We start from the raw sequence: 27,430 nt of genomic DNA, 5'->3' as shown, positions 1-27,430 counted from the left end.
TCGTGAAAGATTCCCTCGAAGTCATTTCCCTTTAACCTCTGCGAACATGCGAAATCCTTGTCATCGCAGTCTCGCAGCTGCTGGAAGTCTTTGCCCTTTAACCACTGTGAACATGTGAAATCCTTGCCATCGTGGTCTCGCGGTTGCTAGAAGTCTTTCTTTTAAACCGCTATGAACATGTGAAATCCTTGCCATCGCGGTATTGCGGCTTCTATAAGTCTTCCCTTTAACCGCTATGAACATGCGAAATCTTTGCCATCGCGGTCTCGCAGCTTCTGGAAGTCTTTTCCCTTTAACCACTGCGAACATGCGAAATCATTGCCATCGCGGTCTTGCGACTTCTGGAAGTCTTTTCCCTTTAACCGCTGCGAAGTGCTAACATTCGATGGTGTGATCTCCCTTTTGTGTGACTTCGTGACATAAAAGTTCACCATCATTTAAACCGGCGATGATGCGATCTCTACCCTCCTCGCGATTTTGCAACACAATCTCCTTTATCTTTTCAACTGGTGATGATGTGATCTCTGCCCTCCTCGTGGTTTCGCAACACAAAACTATTAACTTTCACTTTGACAGTGACATTCCGATAGACCTGTTAAAGCCTTTCTCACAGTTTTGCAACTGCCAAGTTGCCAACTTCAAACTGATAAAATTATCATATCACTCCTTTGTACCAATTCCCTAGCCCTTCCATGGTATGTTTTTTTTAACCTTGAATACAATAAAATTATTCGCCCAAAAGAATTAAAATTTTACTATGATTATTATTTTTTTGTTTGCCAATGTATAAATATTTTGTGGTTTTAAACGGATACTGAAGGTAATACTACTTATTCTCAGGGAAGTAAAGTTTAAACGGATTATCAGTGGATTGAGATGTTAGGGGAGGGTGAGTCTGTAACTAATATTTCTCAGTCTCAGGGAAGCGACAAGGGAAAGACCCCCAAGGGCAGTGAAGGGATAAATCTTACATCAAAATGCTGAAAACTTAGAGATACTACCATAAAGGCTTTCTTTGGAATTGACAATGTTTCTGGTCCACCAACTTTGGCAAGTACAAGTGCAGAAGGAAATCACAATACCTCACCACCACTAGAAGAGCAGGTTGTTATTCAATTAAATCAAAATGCATCAAACAAGGATAACAATGTTCGAACAATAGAAGATGTTGTAACAGAAGATAATATTGATGTTGGTAGGAAGAAAAGAAAAAGGAATGTAAAAATGGGGCGGGAGTGGGAAATGAAAAGGACTTTCCAGGTTGATTGGGTAGCAAAGTACTAGTTTATTGAACCAGTCACAAACAATGATGAACCACCAACAGAATGCAAGTGTACGATTTGTACCTGGAAAACTAAAAGAGAGAAAAAGTTGCAGTTAAAGGTCGACACTATAGAAAAACATATTGGTAAGGTTTATGAAAAACAAATCATAGATAGAAAGGAAGCAGTGGCAGTCAGATGGAAATCAAAGGAAGAATGCCTTCATGTTAAGTATGCCATAGAATATGAAGAGCATTTCAAGAAAATAACAGTAATTGGTAGTGGCAGTAGTGGCAATCCAATCAAGGATGGGCTTCAACATGCAGCCAATGATGCAAACTTGGCAAAGATCGTTCAGATGAGTGTTATTTTTCATATTCTATCTAGAGGGCGTCCTATGAGAGACTTTTCAGAATATGGTAATTTATTATCTTTTTTGAGAGTTCCTCACTATCCTATGTCACATTGGTCAATATACGCTAGATGGGAAATGGCAAGCTGTCTTGCTGAGGTGGAAAAGAAAAATGTACAGGAGAGAGTAAAAGAATCCAAGTTCATTTCATTATCCTTAGATGAAGTCACTGTGGTAGATAACACTACTTGGGTCTGTATGCATGTATATACTGTAAAAGATCATGTCCGTCAAGCTAATCTACTTTGTGTTCATAAAATGAGGGCCAATTCAATTGCAGAAAATTTATATTTAGAAGTTAAGAAAGCTTTGAATGAAATTGCTAGTATGGATGACTTGACAATTGCAAAGAAGTTAGTGTGTGTCGGAGCTGATGGAGCTGTAGTAATGCAAGGGCAAAGGACTGGTCTTTGTGCAAGATTACAAACTAGTATTGCACCTTATATGCTTGACATACACTGCATGGCCCACCGAATGAATTTAGCATATAAGATTGTAAGTACTTTTCCTATAGTGTCAAAAGTTGAAGATCTAATCCGTGAGCTCCACTCGTACTTTTGCAGAAGTCCTAAACGCTTTGTAGAATTTAAGATTTTTTCTAAGGGAGTAACAGCAGGAAATAAGATTCTCAAAGATGTTGAGACCAGATGGATATGTTTGCATGGACCAGCAGAACGAGTTCTAGCAGAATATCAATCCTTGATTGGAGTTCTATATGAGCAACGCCTTACAGTGGATAGAGCTCCTGATTTGTTAAATAAGTTAAGTGATATAGAGAACCTATTAACTTTAGCCAATCTTCTCCCCATGCTAGATTTAATGAACAAACTTGTTAAGAAAGCCCAAGACAGAACTATGTATATTCATGAGTATTCTGATTTACGTAAAATGACATGCATGGCTCTGGATTCTTTGTATTCAGATCTTTCAGGTCATAGCCCAATTTTTTCAAGGTGGGAGATAATTACAGATTTGAATCATGCTGAGAATTTTTTACAATTCAATGGGAAAAATGAGCTATGTGTGTTTGTGAAAGGATTTCAAATACTAATGCACCAATCTAAAACAACCAAGAGAGGCAGAGTACTACCAGTTAGAAAGGATGATTTTGACAAGATTGTTAAATCTATTAGTGAAAATGTGAAGTCTATTTCCTACCAACTTTCAAGTGAGATTCGTGAAAGATTCCCTCGAGAAGAAATTCTTGAAGCCATGAGTTGTGTGTTTCCTCAATTTTGGAAACACTTTGGACATAATCCAACTGATGCAAAGTTGTTTCATAATAAACTTGACGAATTGATAACACAGTTTTCAAAGCATACAGATTACAATGGACAACTAATACAAGGAATCTTAGATTCAAATAATCTTAAAAATCAATGTAAACTTTTTGCATTGTGTATGAAAAACCAGATGGAAAACTTTGAGAATCCATTCGATCCTGGTGCAATAACAAGGCTCTGGAAAAGGATAAGTCAGAGTGAAGTATTACGTACTTTTGATAACACAATTTTCAAAGCATACAGATTACAATGGACAACTAATACAAGGAATCTTAGATTCAAATAATCTTAAAAATCAATGTAAACTTTTTGCATTGTGTATGAAAAACCAGATGGAAAACTTTGAGAATCCATTCGATCCTGGTGCAATAACAAGGCTCTGGAAAAGGATAAGTCAGAGTGAAGTATTACGTACTTCAATATCAGAATATTTCAAACTTGCTGATTTATGTCAAACAATGATATTAGGGTCAGTGGAAGATGAGAGAGTTTTCAGTGCATTGGGGTTTTTGAAATCAAATGTCAGAAACAAACTTGACAAAAATTTGGAAACTTGTTTGAGGTTGTTTGTTACTCAATACAATGTTAGAGATTTTCCTTATGATAGGTCATTGGCCCTTTGGAATTCCACACGTGAAAGACGAGGCCTTTGCAACACTTTAAAAGATAGTGGTTCTACTTCTACTGCTAACTCCAACATAAATGATGAATTTAGGTCTCAAAGTCAAAATGAAGATGAAGATTTTACGGATTTTGAATACCCGATTCAGAATGAAGAGGAACCTATTAGTACTAGTCAGGCTTCAGTTTCATATTTGAGACTGAGTCAATGAAGTGAATTGTGATTTAGTAATGTAGCATTCAGTTCTAAGGAATTTATAGGTCTACTTCAGTTCTTCCATATTCATTATTCAGTCATATTGCAATTACAATTTACAAAAATTGACTTCAAGATTTTTGTTACTCTATTGTTGACATAATGTTATTTTTGTACCTTTCTCTTGATTTGAGTTCAAGATTTTTGTTACTTGTTACTCTATTCATATTGTTGACACAATGTTATTTTTGTATCTTTCTCTTGATTTAGTTGTTTGATAATAAAAAAAGAGATAATAGAGACGTGTGCAAAGCCCATAACATCACAGAGAACTACTGACTACAAAACATAATGGAAAATTGAAATACATAGAGTTGGAACAATATCTGCTCAATTATGCTTCAATCTTAATCTGAAAAATAACAACAGATCGGACCATTTGTAAGCCTTGGGAACTCATATTTATATCACTTGATTTGCAACAAGCTTTAGGCTTACAAAGGTTACATAATGATTCATTACAAAAGACAAAAGATAACAACAATTAAGATAATCATTAAAATTTGTTGAAACCTTTTGTGACATATTTTAACAGAAAAAGGGGAAACAATTACAAAATGTGACAAGTGGCAAGTGATCATTAAGCCTATCTTCCAGTTCTAACTGCAACATTACCCATAGCGGATGCACCGCAAAGGTAAGGTAATCTGTTATGATGAATAGCTTCTCTTTGATATTCTACTGCAACACTTGTCCTCCAATTGATTCCCCAGGGCCACCATCTTTTGTGCTAATCATCTTCTACTGAAGGGATTGCTTTGATATCTGCTATAATGTTGAAACCTTTTGTAACACATTTTAACAGAAAAAGGGGAAACAATTACAAAATGTGACAAGTGGCAAGTGATCATTAAGCTTGTCTTCTAGTTCTAACTGCAGCATTACCCACAGCGGATGTACCGCAAACATAAGGTAATCTGTTATGATGAACAACTTCTCTTTGATATTCTTCTGCAACACTTGTCCTCCAATTGATTCCCCGGGGCCACCATCTTTTGTGCTAATCATCTTCTACTGAAGGGATTGCTTTGATATCTGCTATAACCTCCCAGATGGCAATATCTATATCCACAACAGGCCATGCTATATTTCTAACTGCCTCTAATTCACTGATGTTTTTAGTCCATTTTGCATCTATGATGGTTTTACCCTCTCCACTAATTTTGTTCATATCTACTTCAATTTTGTATGTCATATCAATCATATCATATACAACTTGATCACTTGATTCACCTCTTGAAAATGCTATAAATCTTGGATGGTCTAATATTAGATCAAAAGATTCAGACCACTCTTGCCAAGATTTGACATACCCTTCATTGTTCAAAATTGTTGGAATGAAATTTGGGGTACCCAATGCTATGCTTTTCAATTTTCCCCTTACTTCTTCGATCTTACCAATGAAGAATGAATTCAATTCTTTAACTTGATGTATCATTTTCCTTATAGGAACAATGATCTCCTTAGGTAGTTCCTTTTTCTATGTGAGTAAAGGAACTAACCTATCAAATAATTGAATGTATGGCCCCCACTGGGCAAACAATGGAGATAATAGTGATAAAGCCTCAGAGCATTGGTATTCATTACTCTGCAGAGTAATGTACATACTATGTACATTTACAAAGGCTCTCTTTAAAGCAGTGATTCTATGAATCAAAATCTGTTTCATTGTCCTGATCTTTGCATCATTGCTAATCTCAAACTCATCCACATCCATATGTGTTACTGGATGTGGTTCTTCTGCTATCTGGTCAGTTTGAATATTCTGGTCTTGTACCTCCCTTATTCTTAGTGACCTTTCTTCTCTTTTCAAATCTTCACTCTCCTTTTTTGATACCTCCAAAGCGTGTTGTAGAACATATGTTTTTCTCATTTCCTCTTCATACTTCTTCCTGGCATCAAGGTACTTTTCATATGTCTGCACCAGTTGTTCTTGAAGAATATCAATCTTGTTCTTGCCTAGCATAGCAGCAGTGTTTTGGAGATTATAAATTTGATCTAAAGAAGTTGAATGTGCATTCCAGAAAATTGCATTACCTGTCGGTGTCTCTTTAATTTCCATCAGGGTAGGCTTCTGTGATTCTAGAGCTACACTCCAAATAGCCATTGTCTTAGTATCTATATTAAATCCTACCCCCTCCAATTCACCAAATGGATTAATCTCCTCATAAGAGATTGATTTTTCTTGTCTCCTCATTTGATCAAGCAGAAATGATGAACTAATATCCCATCCTGGGAAAACTATCATACCACTCCTTTGTACCAATTCCCTAGCCTCCTCTACAGTGAGGCTTTCACTATTAGGATCACAGGCTTGGAGCTTCTGCACCATTTTAGTCACTTTTTCATCTGTGTCTCCAGGTTTTACATGCAAAGAAAGTTCATTCTGTTTGAGTTTATATAGAAAACTTTTGAATTCTTCACTCTTAATAAAATCATCATCCTTCATGAATTCTTGAGCCTGTATAATTCTGTCATCTAGCATCATGGATTTCAGTTCTAAACTACTGGGTCTCATCTCCTCTTCAGTAGCTTGATCAATTAAGAACTTTTTTCTGACATCATCAAAATACCTAGTTCCTTTTGGAAGCACTTGTAAGGCTTTCTCTCTAGCCTTTTTCGGAACCTCAATCAATTTTTGTTTCTTCTTGCCCCCTTTATCCCAGTCTGAAGGGCCAGGCTGATCTTCTTCGTCACTAATTTCCAATACAACATCTGCCTCTGGAGAAGAAGGGTTTACCCTATCTCTAGCATTTAGAGGAACTTGAGCCATAATGTTATCAAACTCCTCAATACACTTATCAATTTGTTTAAAATAGGGTAAATCAGAATAGAAGCCTTGGAAATTAGGATCTACTTTCTTCATTTCTTCCTCTACTGAGAGGATTTCTCTCCACTTCCGCATCCTATCAGCACAGACATCTTCATACAATACATCCCTAATGACATCCTCTTCCCAAATTTTCCTTCCAATGATGACATTATAACCCCTCATTTGTTTAAGAGCACTTTTAACAATGTTATATGGGTCATAAACCCTAGTGGGGGCAGTGGGGAAATTTAACTCTCTTAGGAAGGCATCAACTTCCTCAATGGCCTCTTTACCAATTTCAAAATCCCCTACTTTGAAATTTCTACACACAAAAGACCCCTTTTTAATGGTTGGTCCTAGATATTCTCTATTCATGGATAACAACTGCTAGAAAATTTCCACTACACCCACCCTCTCTGGTACATATCTTGGCAAGAAATGAGGGGGTTGGGAAAAACCAAAAATTCTAATCAATGTATAGTTTGCTAACAAAAAGGCACTGCCCCAATCATGATCAGTTGGTCCCTCATCATCAAAACACAAAGTTGGTCTAACAATCTTCCTGATTAACCTAGGTAATCTTTCCAATTTTGAACCTAACATCTTATGAATAGTTGCAACAAAATCATTATAAAAAGAGAGGGAATTAGAAAAAGAGTAGAACCTCTGCCATAATCTTGTCCATCTTTGAATAGGCAATGCCTCTCCGAAATTGTCCAAACCTTCAATGAAATTGGAATCCACATGGCCCACGTTGTAGAAGAGGATGAGATGCATAAGCACCGAGTAATGTAGAAATTTGAAATTGTCAAGATCACCTTGCTGAGCTGTCACCATCTGCCGATGAATACTATCAGCAATGAATGTTCCAAAATCATACCCCACATTAGTATGTGGGTCCTGAATGTCTAGAGCTATCACATACAATGCTGGGGAGGCATCCATGGATCCATCTACTCCCAATAGTTTGTTCAATCCGAAAACTATTTTCTGAAAGTATGCACACAAATATGAAAAGGGTATAAAATCAGTAACCATTTTTGGGAATTCTCCTTTCATCTTGTTTTGATTTTCCCTCAGCATATGTCGCAACATTGCATGTGTTGTATAGAAATCTCTCTGTTTCTCAAATGCTGCTGCCAATTTTTCCAGGTTAATAGGAACTGACATGGGTCCCTGCAAATCAAATGCTTCAACAAAAGCATCCTTACTTAACGTACAGAGAACGCTCATATCCTTTCTATGAAAGGTCCGAGTGGTTGGATTATATGCATTTACCAGTGCCTTGATAAGGTCAACATCCACATATACCTCTGGCATTATCAACTTTCCCAGGTTCCTCATCCATGGATTTGAGACGAGAACCTTCTGCACCCTATTCTTGTAAAAGTACAAGAACAATTCAGTTCCATTGGTGTACGGTACTTGAGCATCTCTATAGAAGCTGTAAGCGTCTCTAAACGCGTGGACATTAGCACTTTGAGCATTGGAAGATTTAGGGAGAATCTTCAACCATTCTTCTACAAATTTGGCAGACAATGAAACCTTGCTGCCCTGTCCAGTGCCCTTCTTTACTGATGATTCTGGTTGTGCCATTCTGATCTTACTGCAAATTCTTGAATCTTTTTGCTTTGTTAGCTATAGATACCTGAGAATTCTAGTTTTCTGCAACTTCTTGATGGGCCACGATGTTAAATTGTTAAATTTTAATGGCTTTAAAGTTTGAAAGCTTGCACGTGCATGGATATCTATTATCGATCACTACCAGTAGTAACTACTGCCTTTATTATCGATCAACTCATCAGCTGTCCGGAATCAGATAATAGATTTGAAAACCTGATCTTTTGTACTTTCAAAATTTTAGGCTTCAAAAATACATTATCATTGACAATTGTACAATCTTATGAGTTGTGAAACCCTTCGTTCTACGCTCTATCACAATTGGTTCAACTTAACCTTGAAATCTTTTCGCGAAACTGCAAAACCCTTCTTTTTCTTTTCTCAGGCTATCGCAACAGTTAAATCAAATATTCGCTTTATCCTTGCAACCTTACAATTAGCCTTATATCCTCTTCTAATGAGATTCCCCTTCTGTCGCAGCTTCAGAACTTAACATGTTTCACATCGCGTTGTCGCAGTTGTGAAAACCCATTTCCTTCTAACCGATGCGAAGTGGCGAACACTGCTTCATCTTAACCTTTCGCGACTTCGCAGGATGACATATCTTTCCCCTTTCACCGCTGCGAACATGAGCAAACTACCTGAATTAACATTTCACGATCTCGCAACCAACAGACTAACTGCCTGCATAAAACCTCCGACCTTGTGATCTCCCTTTTCACGACTGGCGGAAGTCCTTGCCCTTTAACGGCTGCAAACATGCGAAAACTGCTTGAATTAACATTTTGCGGTCTCGCAACCAATAGACTAACTGCCTGAATAAAACTTTCGATGATGCGATTTCCTTTTTGCGACTTCGTAACATAAAAGTTCAAACTGATGAAACCCTTTGCGAACCTTCGATGCCATTGACTTCGCATATGTTTTTTTTAACCTTGAATACAATGAATTGATTCGCCCAAAAAATTAAAATTTTAATGTGATTATTATTTTTTGTTCGCCAATGTATAATTTTTTTGTGGTTTTGAAATAACACAATTCACCCAGATTTTACACATTGTTTGAGAGACTATGAATGTTTCGCCAATGGAGATTATTATTTTTTCTTTGTAAACTATTTTTTTCACCACAAAAAATAAATTTTTTTGTTAGGTGTTTTACACCGTTCGCCAATTTTTTACACCTTTTCTAAAGGAGGGGTTTCTTAAAGTATACCCTGGAATGAAGAGTTGCAAAATGATAGGGAGACATGGGATGATGACCCTCTTGTTTTGAGCATGGTGATTAAGGTTTATAATATTTTTGAGTTGGCTCATCATGTTCCTCGTATAATGTGGAAAAAAGAAGAAGAGAGGGAGAGACAAAGACATTTTGAGGAGAACCTTGCAAGGCAAGTTGCGATAGCAAGAGAGGAGGAAATAAGGCTCTAGTCAGCTCATTTCCAAGCCAAGGAGGTAGATGCCTCCCCTTCTCCAAAATATGTCATCCCAAGATTTAAGAAGCCCCCTTCCTCACAAGAATCTACTATTATAGCCCCTCCACCCCTCGTAAGAGAAAGTTGGATTAGTCATGAACCCCCTAGACCTATCACTATTTCCCTATTTCCAAGTAGGCTGGTTGTATGGACTCTTGATGGTCCAATTATGGAGTTTTGGGAGAGTGAATCCAAACCCACAAAGATTCCATGTGAGGAGTTGCAGTCTTCTGAGGAGAACAAAGAGGAGGCTACTGAGCCAAAGGAAGAGGAGTCGATCCTCTTATTTGAACAACTTCCCTCTTTTGTTGAGGAAGAAGAAGAAGACAATAAGGTTGTTCCTCCCCTTGAGGAACAAGTCATGGCTTTTGAGCCCTTGATAGTGAATGAGGATCTGTTGCTAGAGAAGGAAGAAGATCATTTGCTACAACAGACAACCCTCTATGATGTGGAGGATGAAAAAGAAAGCCTTAAGGATAGCTTTGTCCTTGAGGAGGAATATAATAACTTGATGAGGTTGCCCCCCAACCTATGCATGTCTTTACAACTATAATAGAGGAGATCAATGATGAGGATGATCTTTTGGATGAATTAGATGCTATTTGCTCTTCCATAGATATTGAATCACTATCTCCTATATATGAGGAGCATGTTCCACAACAACAACAAGTGGAAGGTCACACCATACTAGTAGATCCAAAGGAAGTGGTTCATGGGTAGCATGAACAAGATGTGAAAAAAATTTGTTTACAACAAAAGGAGGAGCCACTTCCAAACCAGTTGAAGACTACCATTGTAGAGAACACTCAAGTGGTCAAGGATTATTCCTCTAGCACTACACCATCAAGAGGATGCCCCATAAGGTATCTAGCTTTGCAACAAATCAACAAGTTGCCCCTAGTAATGCTCACTCCAAAGCATGAGGAATATTATCACATGGAGGAGAAGGTATGTTTTTCTCCACAAGGAAATACCCTAGTGCTAGAAAGCTTCATTGTTTTTAGCATTGGGAAGGAGGTGTTCCATGCAGCAGTGTGCTTGTCATACCTGCTAATTCACCTGACTTCTATTATGCATGGTGTACACTCAAAAGTGTCCCACTCTAAGCCCTTCTATCCAAACGATTACATGAGTTTGGAATGCTTGGATGCCAGCTTAGAGCTCCCTATCCATGGAGTGCAAGAGATTGTATTTCAAGTTCAAGGGCTCTCAGCTAAACCTTAGGAATACTCTTCTTGCTAGTAAATCATGCAATGGAAGGTTCCAAAGACAAGATGCAAGAATGAAAATGTCTCAAAGAGTTCCTCAAGAATGCAATGCAAGTATGGAAACTAAGCTAAGATGAGAATTCAAAATGTGGCTATGCTAAAACATGTATGAGAGTGTTAAAATCCAAATATTAAGCTATGTGAGATAGATCATTGCAAAATAGAAGCCAAACTAACATGCAACATGAATCTAAGCTAAAATTATATGGTATGAGAGAATGTAGACAAGAAATAAAAGTTCTCCACAAAGCTCCAAAGAAACCTGTTAGAAAAGTGATAGCATAACAATACTCAAAAGGTGGATGTTTTGATGGGGAAAGCTCTCTCCCTTTTAAAGTCGTATAGATGGTAGAGATCAAGATGAAGATGGTGGATGATCAATGATGGAATTTGAAAAGAGAAGTGATCCATGTGCACACACAAGTCAACCAATAGAATATAAGTTGACTTGTCATATAAGACAAAAGTCACAAAGCCTTTTCTTTTAATTGCAAAATAGAAAAAGGACTTTATGTGTGCACTTTAAGTGGGTTAGAAGAATGCGGTCTTTTATTTAATTAAAAGGGGACATGTTCTTTTAATCAAATAATGAACTTAGGATAGCACAGTCAAACTATAGGTTATAATCAAATTGATTGATTATTAGCAATTTGATTATGCAATGTGGTTTAGTGGTACATGGCTACTGTACACTCGAAAGTGTCCCACTCTAAACCTGATTTGTCATATAAGACAAAAGTCACAAAGCTTTTTCTTTTAATTGCAAAATAGAAAAAGGACTTTAAGTGGGTTAGAAGAATGGGGTCTTTTATTTAATTAAAAGGGGACATGTTCTTTTAATCAAATAATGAGCTTAGGATAGCATAGTCAAACTATAGATTATAATCAAATTGACTGATTATTAGCAATTTGGTCTAGGTAAATGATTTAATTAATTTAGCCAAAATGTTGAGAAGGGAGCTAATAGTCTAGATGACCATTTTTAGATGATTACATTTGCCCCTCTTTGACTAATGCATGATCAATCTAGGAACACATTATGTCAAAGAAAATAGAAGCCAAGTAGGCAAAAATAGATATAGATATCTGATTCCAAAGAATGAAATACAGAAAGTGATAGTGAGCCCTGAATGTAAAGCCTAATAGTTGTAGTACTGAACACTAGGAAAAGATGATGTCAAAATTCAAAAAGAATGCTAACACTTAGCAAAGTAGATAGATCAAGAACAAGTGAGAAGATCAAACAAATGCTCCTAAGAAATAGATAGCTATAGCAACCAGTGATACAATATTTTTGCCCCCTCGGGATCGAAATCAAAATGAGGTAAGAGGATGCAGAAACTGGCTAGACATGAGAAAATTGGAATAAAGCAATGTCCAAGATGAAATATAGATGATTAGAACCCAAGAATGACTATAAGAAACTGATAAAATGCCCTAGTTTGACTAGAGTTGACCTTGAAGGATATAGCATAAAAATTAGGTCAAAATGAGTAGAAAGGTGATTTTAGACATGAAACGATGAATTGAGGTAGATATGAAGTATGGAAATGATGAAGACATGAAGAAATGAAGATTCTCCAATGATGATTTAGAGATTAGACCTCAAAAGGTCAGCTAACTACTCAGAAGAAAATAGAATTTTAAAAGACAATTTTGACCATCAAGATGAACTTAGATTTGGATTTCGATCCCGAAAATGAATTCGAGATGTCAAAATTATTTAAGAGGTCAAAACTTTATATAATTTGATGATAAGATAGAAAAGAGATGAAGTGAAAGATTAAGAAGGTGAAAAGACATGAACAAGAAGAAAGTAAAGAAATATATGAAAGGAGTTAGCCGATATGTCTACGAAAAGATGAAGAGAGAGCTCACCCCATATGCAAGAATGCAAGACTAAGCTAGCAAATGAACCTAAAATGAAAGCTAATATGTAAAGTGGTTTACCAACAAGAAGTGTATAACATTTAGACTCTTAATTTCATCATTGAGAATTTATCAGGGACTTCATGAGATCATATAATTATCACTAGCATAACTATGAGAATATGAATATGGTCAATATCCAATAGGTATGTGGAAATCCAATCTAAGCATCAGAGACATGTAAGCCAAGATAACTATGCAATTAGATTCCTTAAGTTTGATTTAGCAAGATTACACCTGTATCAAGGCATAAGTGCCAAGATAAACCTCAAGTGCGATCTTGCAAAATAGTCAAGGATGATACATTTGTAAGTCAAAATGGTGAATAGGACAATCATAAATGCTTACAACACTATAGACAAACAAAGTACACCCACAAGTAGAAATAAAGAAAATATGTCCCATGCCCCTAGTCTTCTAGTCAATGACATCCTTGAAAGACTATTAGGGAGGGAACACATGGTAAAGAAATCATCATAGACAACACACAAAGTAGATAAAGATAAGCATAGCTCAGTTTTTTAAGTGTTAAAGTGTGTGTGTAAGTCACTTGGCCATTTCTTCAAGACTTGATCCTGATAGTGAAAAATATCGTGACATCGAAGACCATAGGTAAACTATCTGAAAAGTGTTGAAAAACACTTGATGTCAAGGTGGGGGAAGTGTTGAGAAATATCATTTTGTGAGTTGTCAAAGAAACACTAATGCACAAGAACACCTCAATAGGCTAAGTAGTCATGCCCCCAAGACAAGGACAAGAAACAATTCCAAGCTAGGAAATGTGTTGTGAAATGGATGATTAAGATTGATAGACATAGCTGCAAGGGTTTCAAGTAGCACCTATTTCTAGGTTTTCGCCACTTGATAAAAAAATTTCAGAACTTTTTTCAATTTTTAGGATTTTTTCAGCATCATATATGATTTTTTGGATTTTTTAGAATAATTTAGAGATCACTAGTTCTCAAGAAAGATCACATAATTTTCTCCCAATGTCTAGAAAGGTATAGGAAATGATGGAGAAACAAGCTGATGGATAAGCAAAGATGCATAAGAAAGGAATGTAAAGCAAGTGAAAGTGATCCTCAAGAACTGACTCCTCAAGAGTACCCAAGCTAGGGAAAGAGGTGAAATAGTCATATGAAGCATATTTTGGATAAGAAATGGAAGTAATGAGAAAGATAGCATGTAGGATAAGTGGTGAAGCCAACAAGAGCGATAGCATATAAGATAAGTGATGGAAGCCAATGAGTAAGATAGCATGAAAGCATGCAATCCAAGAGAGTAGACATGTCAAGAGGCATATGAGAACCATGTTTTACATATTGTGATCAAGAATCATGGGGTCAAATAGATAGGATAGGGATGGGATAGAGAAATAAGAATAAAACTCAAGATGGAGGCTATGAGTGAATGAGAAAGCACAACAGAGAATATTGTGGATAAGACAACCAATATGCAAAGATAGCTCAACATTGTCAAGATCAAAGAGAGAAGAGGGGATAGATGGATGATGGAAGAAATGTGCATGATGCCTATTTACTAGGTTTTCATCATGATACTTATCCAAGGTACCACAAGATGTAGTTTTCAATATAGAACGCATTTATTTTTCTTTACTTTTGCTACCAAGGTGCCACAAGAAGTGGTTTTCACCAAAGCACATTTTCATTTTTTTCCATGTTTTTTTTTCTTTTTTTTTTCTTTTTTTTCTTTTTTAGAAAGAGCTCAATCTTTGTGAATGTAGATAGTGCTCCTATAGGAAAGATAAGTCATGATAAGTCAAGACCATAGAAAGGTATGCTCAAAGACGTTGATAAGGTGATGAAAGAGAAATGGTAGTAGGATGAATATATTGAGGATAAGAGTTCATGTATAGAAAGTAAGTGTAAGCTTTAGCTAATTTCATGAGGGTAGCTGAAATATTGGACAAGATCAACATTGACACACACCTTGAAGGGTATTGGAACAATGGAGGAATCATGGATGAAATAGCTTGAGATTTAGATGTATGAGTTGGTAGAAGAGATTTGGAAAAAAGTGGAGTGGAAGTATTTGGAATATTTTTAGGAAGATTTTTGGAAGAAGTTAGAATAGAAGCCTTTGGAAGCTTGAATGTCAACTTTGAAGTATTTTCAATATTCAAGTCTTCTAAAAGAGACTTGGGAATCCATATAGCTTTAGATTTTCCTTTGGATACTTCATAACACATTTCTTCAATAATGGGTTTAGGAACCCATATTTTATTTGATTTAGCTTTTTTAATAATGGACCTTTGCTGTCTCTTTTGTGCATTCTCCTTCTTAGCATTCACATGTCGATTAGAAGGGACATAGTGATCTTTATTTTTCAATGGATTCTTATGTATATGCTCACTTCCAAAGGACTTGGGATTTGTGGATGAATAAGGATGATATGACTGGTTTAGATGTATAGATGGGTGAAAAGTCATCAAGGATGAGTGTCTTTGTTGGTCTTGAGGTATTATAGGAGAGCTAGCGAATGAGCTAGGAGTGAATGGAGGAGATGGAGGAACATAAGGACCCAATACGGATGGAAGGTTTAAATGCTTTAACTTAGATGGATAAGGACCAAGGATAGATTTAGAAGATGCAAAGGGATAGTGGGAAGGGATATCAACATCTTTAGAGTGAGCAACATTGTCAAAGCCATCAATAGACTCATGAGTACCTTTGATAGGAACAACATTTTTAATAGAAGCACTTGGAGCTTGGGCACAATTTTGAAGTGGATGTGGAGAAGTAGAACAAAATGGGATTCTTTGATCTTGACAAGTAGCTTTGGATAGCATATGAAGAGAAATTTTCTCATAATTTTCAGTAAGCTCAATGGAGATAATGGAAGTGGTATCTTCATCATACTTAGGAGGTGGACAAGATATAAGATATGGAGGGGGAAAATCTTGAAAGAGATGAAAGGGTGCTTGATCTTGATCTTTCTTGACATTTATAGCTTTTTCTTTTTCAAAGTCCTCTTGAATGGAGCCACTTCTAAGGACAAGGGAGAATGAAGAGTGAATTGAGTAGTGCTTGGATTAGGTATAGTAGTGCATGAAGGTTGAGGATGTTTAGGATTAGTAGCATTGAAAAGGTTTGCAGCCAAGTGAAGGTTAGCTGGAGTTTCTTTTAGAGGTAGCCCTTGAGGATACACATAGTCAATGTGGAAAGCATTAGGTTCTTTATTTGATGGAGGCATGGTGGAAAGATTTGAGGTGTTGAGAGATGCATGAGTGTTGGAAGAAGTGGAAGATGTAATGGAGCCACTACTAGACATAGGGTCATCAATGTAGTCTTGCTCAAGAGAGTTATCTTAACCACATGAATCACTAGAGGTTCCAAGATCAACAACCTCATCATCAATAAGATCTTGCACTTTATGTTTCAGCTTTATACAATTAGAAGTAGCATGGTCATTATATTTATGATAAGCACAATAGATATCCAAGAATGGGTTTCCATATGAGCTAGACTTAGGTAACATGATGATCTTATTGCCAAGAAGTTTTTGCAAAGTGTCATCATAATAATCTTCCAAGGGAGCAAAAGTTCTATTAGAAGTATGTCTAGAGTCCTTTTGTTGTTTCTCAAGTGAATGGTATGCATCCATGTCTTCATCATTATCTTGGTCAAAGATAGGCCCATCATGAAATTTTGGCAGGCTCAAAGGAGGTATCACTTGCTTGTTCTCTAAAGAGGTCTTTAGATCTAGAAGATGAAGACATTTGATGTCATGAAGTAGAGCATGTAGACCTAGAAGAAGAGGATTACCTCAAATAAGGTGATTCACATGCATGTAAAGACCTTAAGGAAGATTCATGTAATGATGCAATCTTCTCCTCTAACCTTTTCTCAAGTTTAGACTTCATTTCTGTCATGCGCTTAGAGAGATGAAGGTAAGAAAGATCATTTGTCTCTTCTAGTTCTTTGTATTGCGCATATAGATTTTGAAACTCTTTAGTTACATGGAGGATATCATGATCATATAGATTTGGTTGAGGTTTGGTAGCAGAAGCTTTGAATTCCATAGTGGTAGATAGATAATCAAGCATGAAGGAGACTAGAGAAAGCTAATAAGGTGACACAAGATAACTTGATGTCCAAACTAGAGAGGTAGATTATTCACTTGCTAATATTATAAAGATAGAGTAAAGTGACTTGTCAAGAGAGTGTCCAAGTTACTTATGACACTGGTGACTCAAGTCAAGAGCTAGGCAAGAAGCCAATAGCCAAGTAGATAGAGCAAGTGGGGTGACAAGTGAATAACTTTCCCAACCCAAGAGTGTTGTCAAGAAATCAAGGTAACCATTTCAGCAAAAAGATAACTAGCAAGCAAACATAGACCATGAAGATAGGAAGACCATGAGCATTAAGACCAAAGAGTCACTTTAAGCATGTTCAAACACTAGAGACATATAAAATAAAAGTCAAATGATGAGACTCCTCTTAGCAAGCAACACAAGAAAATGTTTTCACTTGATGTTTTGACTTGGTTGACAAAGTTTGGAAATAATTGATAGCATAGCAAGTTTGATGTTCAAAAGCAATTTCTTTCCAAGCAAGATAGTGACACATGGAGTAGTCTTCAAAAAATCAAGCAAGGGACAAAGCAACCTTGCATGATACAAGCATATATGAAGTCTCAAAAGAAATCCCTAGAATTATTGTCATGTGTATGTTCAAAATATTTTCACAGGTATACCACATTCGAGAACACATCAAGCAATATCTAACTAAAGGACATGGTTCATTACTCAACAACTTGGCCCACGCTTGATGCTCCTTTGCCTCACACCAAGTGGTTTCCCACAAGAGATATTGGCTTTTTCATGGAAATGCCATAAGCATAACCAAGGGAACACAGATGGTGAGTGTAAAATCTTGGAGTGATCTGGGTAGTCCACTAGGATCGATCCTTGCACCAAGAAGTTGAGCGACTAAAAAGGGTAGTTACTAACTTAGGGTGTTTAGATAGGGCTGCCATTCATAGTGTTCCTCTTGCTCCCAATTATGGGACACCTCACCTTGCGATGGGTAACTGATCTCGCGACCACAAGAGTACCTTAAGCATTATTGCCTAGTGATTTCCCTATGGTCAAAATTCCATAAGCGATCACACTAGGCGAAGACAAGCACTATGTCTACCAAAGTTTTGTGTCCTTGGTAGCCTTGAGTTTATAGTGGGTTGGAAGAGCTAGGTAATCGACTTGTCCCCACTTGGGTCATTCCTCTCGGGTTGTTCAAGAGCAGGCCCTCTAAAGGATCCTAACTATCACAAAATGGATCCACTCTCAAGGGTCAAAATTTATGATTCACCTCAAGGGTGAAAAGCATACTCTCCTACCTTGATTGCTTCTCCCAAACACACCAAGAAGATTCAGGTGCCTCTTACTCTTGAAACCAAATGGTAAGTCAAGATTTCTAATTCACCACAAGGGTGAAGAGCATACTCTCCTATCACCAAAAGATCCCAATCATAAGTTTTAATGTGCCTAAAAACAAATAACTAGTATATGCCACACATGTAAAAAGTAAAGAACAAGCAAAATTGGGTTTTTATGCATTGGGCAGCCCTACAAACAATTGTTAGTACCCCTTGTGCATTTGAAGCTTTGACATGTGTTCTTTTTATGCAATGTTTCAATTTTTTCACAAGGATGGCAACCTAAAATCACAACTTGTTAGTGTATATGTAAAAATGTGGCCTATGCTAACAGACACACTTCAACATGGTCATTGTATGCGGATTTATCTTAGAATGAACATTGGATTGTTCATCCAAAATTTTCTCTACAAAGCGACCCGTTGCCTTCTATCTAAAGGGATTTTTCCTATTAATATCCTCAGAATCAAGGTGCAGGCAACCAGACCCTCTAAGAACGAAGGATTTGACAATGGAATTAAGCTAAGAATGAGTATGCAGATTAATCTAAAAATGAAAGATGCAATGTAATCTAAGAACAAATAAAGCAAACTAGATTAAGCATATGCATGATTAAACTAAAATGAGATTAAACTAAGAATGAGAATGTATGCAAGAAATGTAAGTAAATATGAGCATAAATTTCAATAGCAATTTGGTAGCAAATCAATTCATCCTCTTAAAATGAAGAAATGAGGGTCTCTTAAATAGACTCTCCTGGAATCCATCAATGGTTGAGATCGATTCAGATCAATGGTCAGGATTGAAGATGAGGTTCAGTCATAAAGGGAGATTCCCAAATTAAAGGGAGTTAACAGACTTAATTTGAGTAAACTAAGGAGTTAACTATTTTAATTTGAGTAGAAATTGGAGTTAACTGATTTAACTCATTTTTGATCAATAGTGAACTCGAAATTTCCCTTTTTGAACTGAAGAGAGATTTTGTTGAGATATTTAATTTAATAAAATGAGATATGCTCTCATAATTACTTTTTCTATTTAATTAAATAATCTTTAATTAATTAGAGACACTTTTCTTATTTAATTAAATAACTTCATTTAATTAATCAGGAATTTCTTCCCATTTAATTAAATAACTTTGTTTAATTAATTAGAAGTAAGTACTCTATTTAATTAAATAATTTCTTTTAATTAATTAGAAATACCTTTCTCATTTAATTAAATAATTATATTTAATTAATCAAGATAGGCGTATTTATTAAATTAAATAAATTTAATTCCATAGTACATTAGCCATTAGGATATAATTTAATTTAATTAAAGTATAAATACTTAATAATTAAATTATAATTAAATCAAATAGGTTTAATGCGACTAATATGAGTACGTACTATAGGAATTAAATAAAGAGTATGATGAATGCAGATTTGAGTTTTCTGCATCTGACAATTAAGTCAAGTAGTGAGTAGTAGAATAAGAATTGCCTATTAGAATAGGACTTTGAAATTATCAGAAATAGACCAGAATTGGTATAATGGCAATGAGCCAATTTTGGGGTATTATATTTAGCACCAAAAGTTAGTGTGAAATAACATAAAAATCTACAATAAAAAGTGGTTAGTTGCCTCAAAAATCCAATTTATCTTCCAACCAAGTGCATAGAAAGAAAGTGCGAGTTAATCACAAATGCTCTCATTTTTACTCTTTGATTTTGACCTAGTCAACAAGATTGGACTTGTTTGCTATGATTTCGGACCCAAAAATAGAAATGAAAATAAGAGACCCCTACTAAAAACTAGAAAGCTTTCCAAAAATGCAAGAAATAAAAAAAAATCTCTTCATTTGTGCCCTAGGGACCCATTTTGTCAAAACAAGCCAAATTTATCAAATCGAGTTTTTTTTTATCCCTAATACAACCTCAAAAGTCAAAACACAAAGAAAGTACCCACCTTAGAATTCAATTTATTTTTCTTCTGAAAATGTAATTTTTTCCTAAAAATATGCTGATTTGCGATCAGAAATGGCTTTTTATGAAAAATAAAGAAAAAATCATAACTCCTGTAAATCACATCAAAATGCTTTGAAAATTGGATTGAGACATGTTGAGTATATACCCAACCTGTAAAAAATATTTCAGAACCAAACTACAAGTGGTTTAAAAGATATGATCAAATCTTTAAACCAACTAGATTTCTAGCTTTCAAACAAATGTACTTATGGGTTGGCCTTAAAACCAATGTGATAATTTTACAAAAGAAATTGATTAGATCCAACATGCTGCTGTAAAAACCCAAAGATGAAAAATAAAAGAAAATGGAGTTAGAAACTTGATACAAGCCCCACGGTGGGTACGAAAAATGTACACTCAAAAGTGTCCCCACCCTAAGCCCTTCTATCCAAACGATTCCATGAGTTTGGAATGCTTGAATGCCGGCTTAGAGCTCCCTATCCATGGAGTGCAAGAGAGTGTATTTCAAGTTCAAAGGCTCTCAACTGAGCCTTAGAAATACTCTTCTTGCTAGTAAACCATACAATGGGAGGTTCCAAAGACAAGATGCAAGAATGAAAATGTCTCAAGGAGTTCCTCAAGAATGCAATGCAAGTATGGAAACTAAGCTAAGATGAGAATGCAAAATGTAGCTATGCTAAAACATGTTTAAGAGTGTTACAATCCAAATATTAAGCTATGTGAGATAGATCATTGCAAAATAGAAGCTAAACTAACATGCAACATGAATCTAAGCTAAAATGCTATGGTATGAGAGAATGTAGACAAGAAATAGAAGTTCTCCACAAAGCTCCAAAGAAACCTATTAGAAAACTTGTAACATAACAGTACTAAAAAAATGGATGCTTTGAGGGGGAAAGCTCTCTCCCTTTTAAAGTCGTACAAATGGTAGAGATCAAGATGAAGATGGTGGATGATCAACGGTGGAATTTGAAAAGAGGAGTGATCCATGTGCACACACAAGTCAACCAATATAATATAAGTTGACTTGTCATATAAGAAAAAGGTCACAAATCCTTTTCTTTTAATTGCAAAATAGAAAAAGGACTTTATGTGTGCACTTTAAGTGGGTTAGAAGAATGGGGTCTTTTATTTAATTAAAAGAGAACATGTTCTTTTAATCAAATAATGAACTTAGGATAGCATAGTCAAACTATAGGTTCTAATCAAATTGATTGATTATTAGCAATTTAATTATGCGATGTGATTTAGTGGTACATGGCTATTGTACACTCAAAAGTGTCCCACTCTAAACCTGACTTGTCATATAAGACAAAAGTCACAAAGCCTTTTCTTTTAATTGCAAAATAGAAACAAGACTTTATGTGTGCACTTTAAGTGGGTTAGAAGAATGGGGTCTTTTATTTAATTAAAAGGGGACATGTTCTTTTAATCAAATAATGAACTTAGGATAGCATAGTCAAACTATAGGTTATAATCAAATTGATTGATTATTAGCAATTTGGTCTAGGTAAATGATTTAATTAATTTAGCCAAAATGCTGAGAAGGGAGCTAATAGTCTAGATGACCATTTTTAGGTGATTACACATGGAACAAAGAACCAATTGATAAGGAACGACAACTATTTCAGCAAACCAGTCAATGGGTTTGTTTGACCCCTCTTTTTGTAAATATCTATGAGATAGCTACTTTCTTCAAAGTTTTGAAGGTTGTAGAAGTTTTGGTCTCCAGTTCTAGTTGCACAGGAGCAGAGATAGAGTTTTTAGGGTTTTATTCTCACAGAGGTAGGGTTAGGGTTTCATAATGCATGAGATCCACAATTTTTATGACTCTATAGCCCAATGGATGCATAAGGTCACTAGTCATATGCACAGTTGGCTTGCATCCCCTCTGAGTTGCCAGAAATGTTGCTTATTTTTGCCTCCCACCAAAATTTAAATTTCAAACATTGGTCCACCCAATGGTCTCTCCCAACTTTTTTATTATTTTAATGCATGGGAAATAAAAAAAAATAAAACATTTAAAACTTTATGGTATTTTCTTTATTTCCCTAAGTTCATTTCTATCAGCTCACAACTTTTCGTGCCGTCAGATCTTGGGCCATCTACAGTGGGCGCTTTTGTGCATTTTCAAAATAAATAACCATTAAATAATGTGGGGAAGCCCCTTTGTGATGTGTGGTAGGTGGGTTCATCTTCTTTTGTGGGCCACAGAGGGAAGAGGTCTCAGTCCAATTGGCATTTTAGTTGGCGGCCACTTTCTCTCATTCTGAGTTTTGTCGGACTTCCTAACAATGCGAGCAAGTGCATTTTTGCCACATGTCCTCATGGGCCCAAAGAAATAAAAGCTAAAGTTTTAGTGACATCACATCTTCTTAGCTATACATTCCACCATTAGATTCAAATAGATCAAGGGTTGGCGCTTCCCCGCATCATGAAAGTGCAATGATGTTAAGTAATGCAGGCAAGTGCCTCACTGCCGTGTGTCTTTGTGGGGTTAGGTTTGTTTCATATACCTCAGGGTGATGCCAAGGTGGTGCCATGTTAGGTTGAGTCAGATGCTGAGCATTTGTGGGCCCAAAAATTTTAAAGAGAACGTGTAGCATATTGAGGATCTTTCACGATCATTGATCTAATAGAGATCAACGATTGACACTTTTCTACAATATGAAGATGTGAGGAAATTAAACATTGTGGAGAAGAACCTAAAGGACATGTGTCCTAGCAGGCTTGGCTAAAGCATTGGCAATCAAGGCTAGCAATTGGGAGACCACCACAGTTAGGGTTTTGAAAAAAATGGTGCGGTTAGTTAGTTAGATGTGGTCAACCAAGTGGAGACTTTGCAGGGTGGCTAAATGAAATGAAGTCATTGGTCCATGTGGCTCATCTTAGTGGTAGAGTTCAATTGACTTGCTAACTTTGCTAATTCATGAGCAAGAAACAAAGGAAATAAGGTTTTCTTGCATAATCTGATCTTCATGATCAATTCCAACCACTCCTGAGTGAATGCTGTACTCCACCACCTCTGATCCTACCCATCTACTTGGTAAGAATGGTTTAATGGAACCATTTGTTGTCTTCTCGAGGCCCTGTTTTGGCAAAATATCAAATTTCATGGTATTTGAGTATGTGCCAAGGTTGGATTTTCCCTAGATCTACATGATTATTCTCTCTAAGACTTAATGATGGTGGTTGTGGAGTAACTTTAGTTAGAGGACATCTTAGTTATGCATGAACTATAAAGGAAATTTTTTGTAGATTTTGTTTTGGCTGACTTTTCTCTATTTTCTCTGATATTGCCCTACAACTTCAGTCTAAATTCCCTTTGCCTTTGAATTGTATGAAATTCTACCTTATCTCTTTTAGCCATTGATGTGAAGTGAAAGAACTATTTTCCTCTCATTGGTGTATTGTGGATATCTACATTCTTGCATGACTGTATCTCTTTTGGCCTATGAATGGTGTATAAGTGAATCCTCTCTTTCCTTGTGTCATTCATTTGGGTTTCCTGATTTGCGTGTGATTGTTAGATTAAAGCAAGTCTGGATGTGTATATCTTTTGGTGTCATGATGGTTCAATAGTGCATGTATGGGTAGAGATTGGTTTGAACACTTTATTTTGGTGAATCACCCCCTTAGGTTAGAATAGGTAGATTTTCTTTCATGCATTCCTTCTCCCTTTTCCTCTCCAAGAGTAGTTAGGTGCACCCTGATAGTAAAGGAAGTCGGCCTTCTCCGGAGACTCAACCTCATAGTTCAAGTCCCACAACTTGGAGGTTGTTTCCATGTTTCACAAGGTTTTCCTTAGGTAAAAACTTTGGACATGGGTGAAAATTTTTGTGACAACAGTACCTGCACATACCAAAAAGTGAGATAGAATTTTTTTTGAGGAAATTCTAGAGGCAAGAGTTATCAGGCATAGCCAAAGTGCTTACTCCTCACCTATTTTGATGGTGTATTAGAAGGATGAAACTTGGCACATGTGTCCAACTTATAGAGTGATCAAAAAGTACACCATTAAAGGTAATATTCCTATTCCAGTCATTGATGATCTTCTAGATGAATTAAATGAAGCTATGTATTTTAACAAGTTAGATCTTAGATCAGGTTATCATCAAATTCAGATTAAGGAGAAAGATTATTGTAAGACAACATTTCAAACTCATCAGGGTCATTATAAATTTTTGATGATGCCATTTAGTCTTACAAATGCATTATCTACATTTCAAAGTTTGACAAATTCCATTTTAAAGAAGTTCTTGAGAAATTTTGTGTTAGTGTTTTCTGATGATATATTAATTTATAACAAGACTTGGGAAGAACATTTACAACATGTAGATCAAGCATTACAATTACTTGAAGATCACCAACTCTACACTAAGCTATCCAAGTGTGCGTTTGGTCTTAAGGAGGTGGAGCATTTGGGACACATAATTTCACATGAAAGAGTAAAGGTGGACCCTAACAAAATAAGGGTATCATGGAATGGCCTATTCCAAAAACCATTAAGAAGCTAAGGAGTTTCTTGGGATTGAAAAGGTACTATACAAGATTTGAGAAGAATTATGATCATATAGAAGCACCCGTCACCACTCTATTGAAGAAGGATTCTTTTCATTGGAATGAATCTACTAATGTAGCATTTGAGAAAATTAAGAAGGCTATGTGTACAACTCCAGTTCTTGCCACTCTAGACTTTATCAAGGAATTCATTGTGGAATGTGATGCTTCTAGAAATGGGATAGGAACAATTCTCATGCAAGAAGGTCGACCAATTTATTTTGAGTCATCAATTAAAAGGTAAAAATCAACTCAAACCTATTTATGAGAAGGAAATGCTAGCAATCCTTGATGTAGTTAAAAAAGGGAGGCCTTATTTAATGGGTTGACACTTCAAGGTTAAGATAGATCATGATATATTAAAATACTTTTTGGAACAATGACTATCTTCAGAAGAGCAATAAAAATGGTCACTAAGACGTTGGGATATGACTTTGAAATTGTATACAAGAAAGGGAAGGAAAGTATTGTGGCTGATGCACTTTCAAAGAAGGATGAAATAGATAAAGACTTATTGTGTGCTATCTCAATATTACAAGAAAATTGGGTGGTAGAAGCCAAAGCAGAGTGGTAAAATGATGTTACAACAAGTAATCTCATCTAGAAAATAAAAGATGACCTTAGTAGTTTAGATAAGTTATGCCTAAAGGGGGATATTCTTTGGTATAAAGAACACTTGTATCTCTACAAGAATTGCACTCTTACACACAAGATTCTCAAAGAATTACATGAATCCCCAATTGGTGGTCATTTAAGATTTTTTAAGACATATCATAGAGTCACACAAGATTTTTTTTGGGAAGGGCTAAAAGGTGATGTTCAAAAATTTGTGGCTGAATGTTTGGTTTGTCAAAGAAATAAAGGGGAAACAATTAAGACAATAGGTCTTTTGCAGTCTTTATCTATTCCTAGCCAATGTTGGGAAGAGGTATCCATGGACTTCATCACATGCCTACCCAAATCTAGAAAGGTTATAATGTCATCATGACAGTAGTTGATCGCCTCACTAAATATGCACATTTCATTGCATTATCACATCCTATTATAGAAAGTATAGTGGAAAATTTTTTCTTGGAGAATATCTAAAAACTACATGGTACACCTATGGTTATGGTTAGTGATCATGATCCTATCTCTACTAGTCACTTTTGTAAAGATTTCTTCTCATGTTTGGGTACTCAATTGGGTCATAGTTCTTCATACCATCCTCAATTAGATGGGTAGAATGAGGTTTTTAATAAATATTTGGAAGGATACCTATGTTGTTTTACTTAAGAGAAACATCTCAATGGGTAGATTTGCTACCTCTTGCAGAATGGTGGTACAACACTTCTTTTCATAGCTCATAAAAAATGTCTCCATTTTTGGAACTTTATGGATATCATTCCCCTTCCATAACATCATCATTAAAGGTGTCACCAAGAGTTCATGTAGTAGAGGACTACGTGCTTCATCAACAACAGGTAATTTTAGGACTTAAGGGGAATTTAGCTATGGCACAAAATCAAATGAAAAAACAAATGAACCAACATCATAGTGAAAGAAATTTTGGAGTTGGGGATTGGGTCTTCTTGAGATTGTGACCTTATAAACAAATCTCAATGAAGCATAAAAAAAGAATAGTAAGTTGTCTCCAAGATATTATGGACCATACCAAATCATGCAAAAGAGTGGTAGTGTTTCCTAGAAGCTTGAGTTGTCACCAACAACAAAGATACATCAAATTTTTCATGTTTCCTATTTGAAGAAGGTAATTGGGTAGATTGGGTAGAATATTCCTACTCAAATAGTACTATCAGGGCTTGATGAAGAAGGAAGAATAATATTATTTATTTAGTTAGGTAGGTTGGCCTAGGTGTTATGTAGGGTTTTGTATATTCATCCTAAGAATAATTAGGTATTTATAGGAGGTTGTGAGTCTTATTTCAAGATCATATTGTGAAGTGTGTTCTCATTGGAGATATTTGGAGGTTTCCCCCTCAAAGTGGCCTATTATTCTCAGTTATTATCAAGTATTTATATAATATTTTATATTATTTATTCTATTGTGCAAGTTATTTCATTACAGGGTCTTTTGGAACCAATTTTTTTCCCTTAGCCATTTCATTTGTTGAAGCAAACAATTGCTCCAAGAAATCATCATGGACATTCCTATGTTGATACTATGTTTTCCTAGAAAAGTCCCTTTGAGGAAACATTTTAAACTAACTTAAAATGCTTATGTAAATTCTTCTACAAAAATGGTCAAGTACTTACCAATGATCCCTGGACAACTCAAATCTCAACAAATACCACCTTAATCATAATAATTCACAATCTAAAACACTTAGAAAAGTCTAGCTTTGTTTGCTCTGTCTTAATCTATCATGCATTTTAAAAAAACAAGAAACATACTATACACTTTATTCTAAAATTATTCCCATGAGGAGTGTCTTAATTCACCATTAATGTCTGCAAAAATCTGATTATCCATGCAATGCAAAAGATTTTACAAAAGGTCATTGATTTGAAATATTTCTGATGACTATGATTCAAAATTGACACTAAGACATCTTTAGACTTTTCGA

Source organism: Cupressus sempervirens, chromosome 8 (genome assembly GCF_028749045.1).
Source record: "Cupressus sempervirens isolate cs-2001-9-10 chromosome 8, ASM2874904v1, whole genome shotgun sequence".
In the NCBI taxonomy this organism is placed as follows: domain Eukaryota; kingdom Viridiplantae; phylum Streptophyta; class Pinopsida; order Cupressales; family Cupressaceae; genus Cupressus; species Cupressus sempervirens.
The sequence above is the reverse complement of the archived record's forward strand: the minus strand, read 5'-3'. Positions refer to the sequence as shown.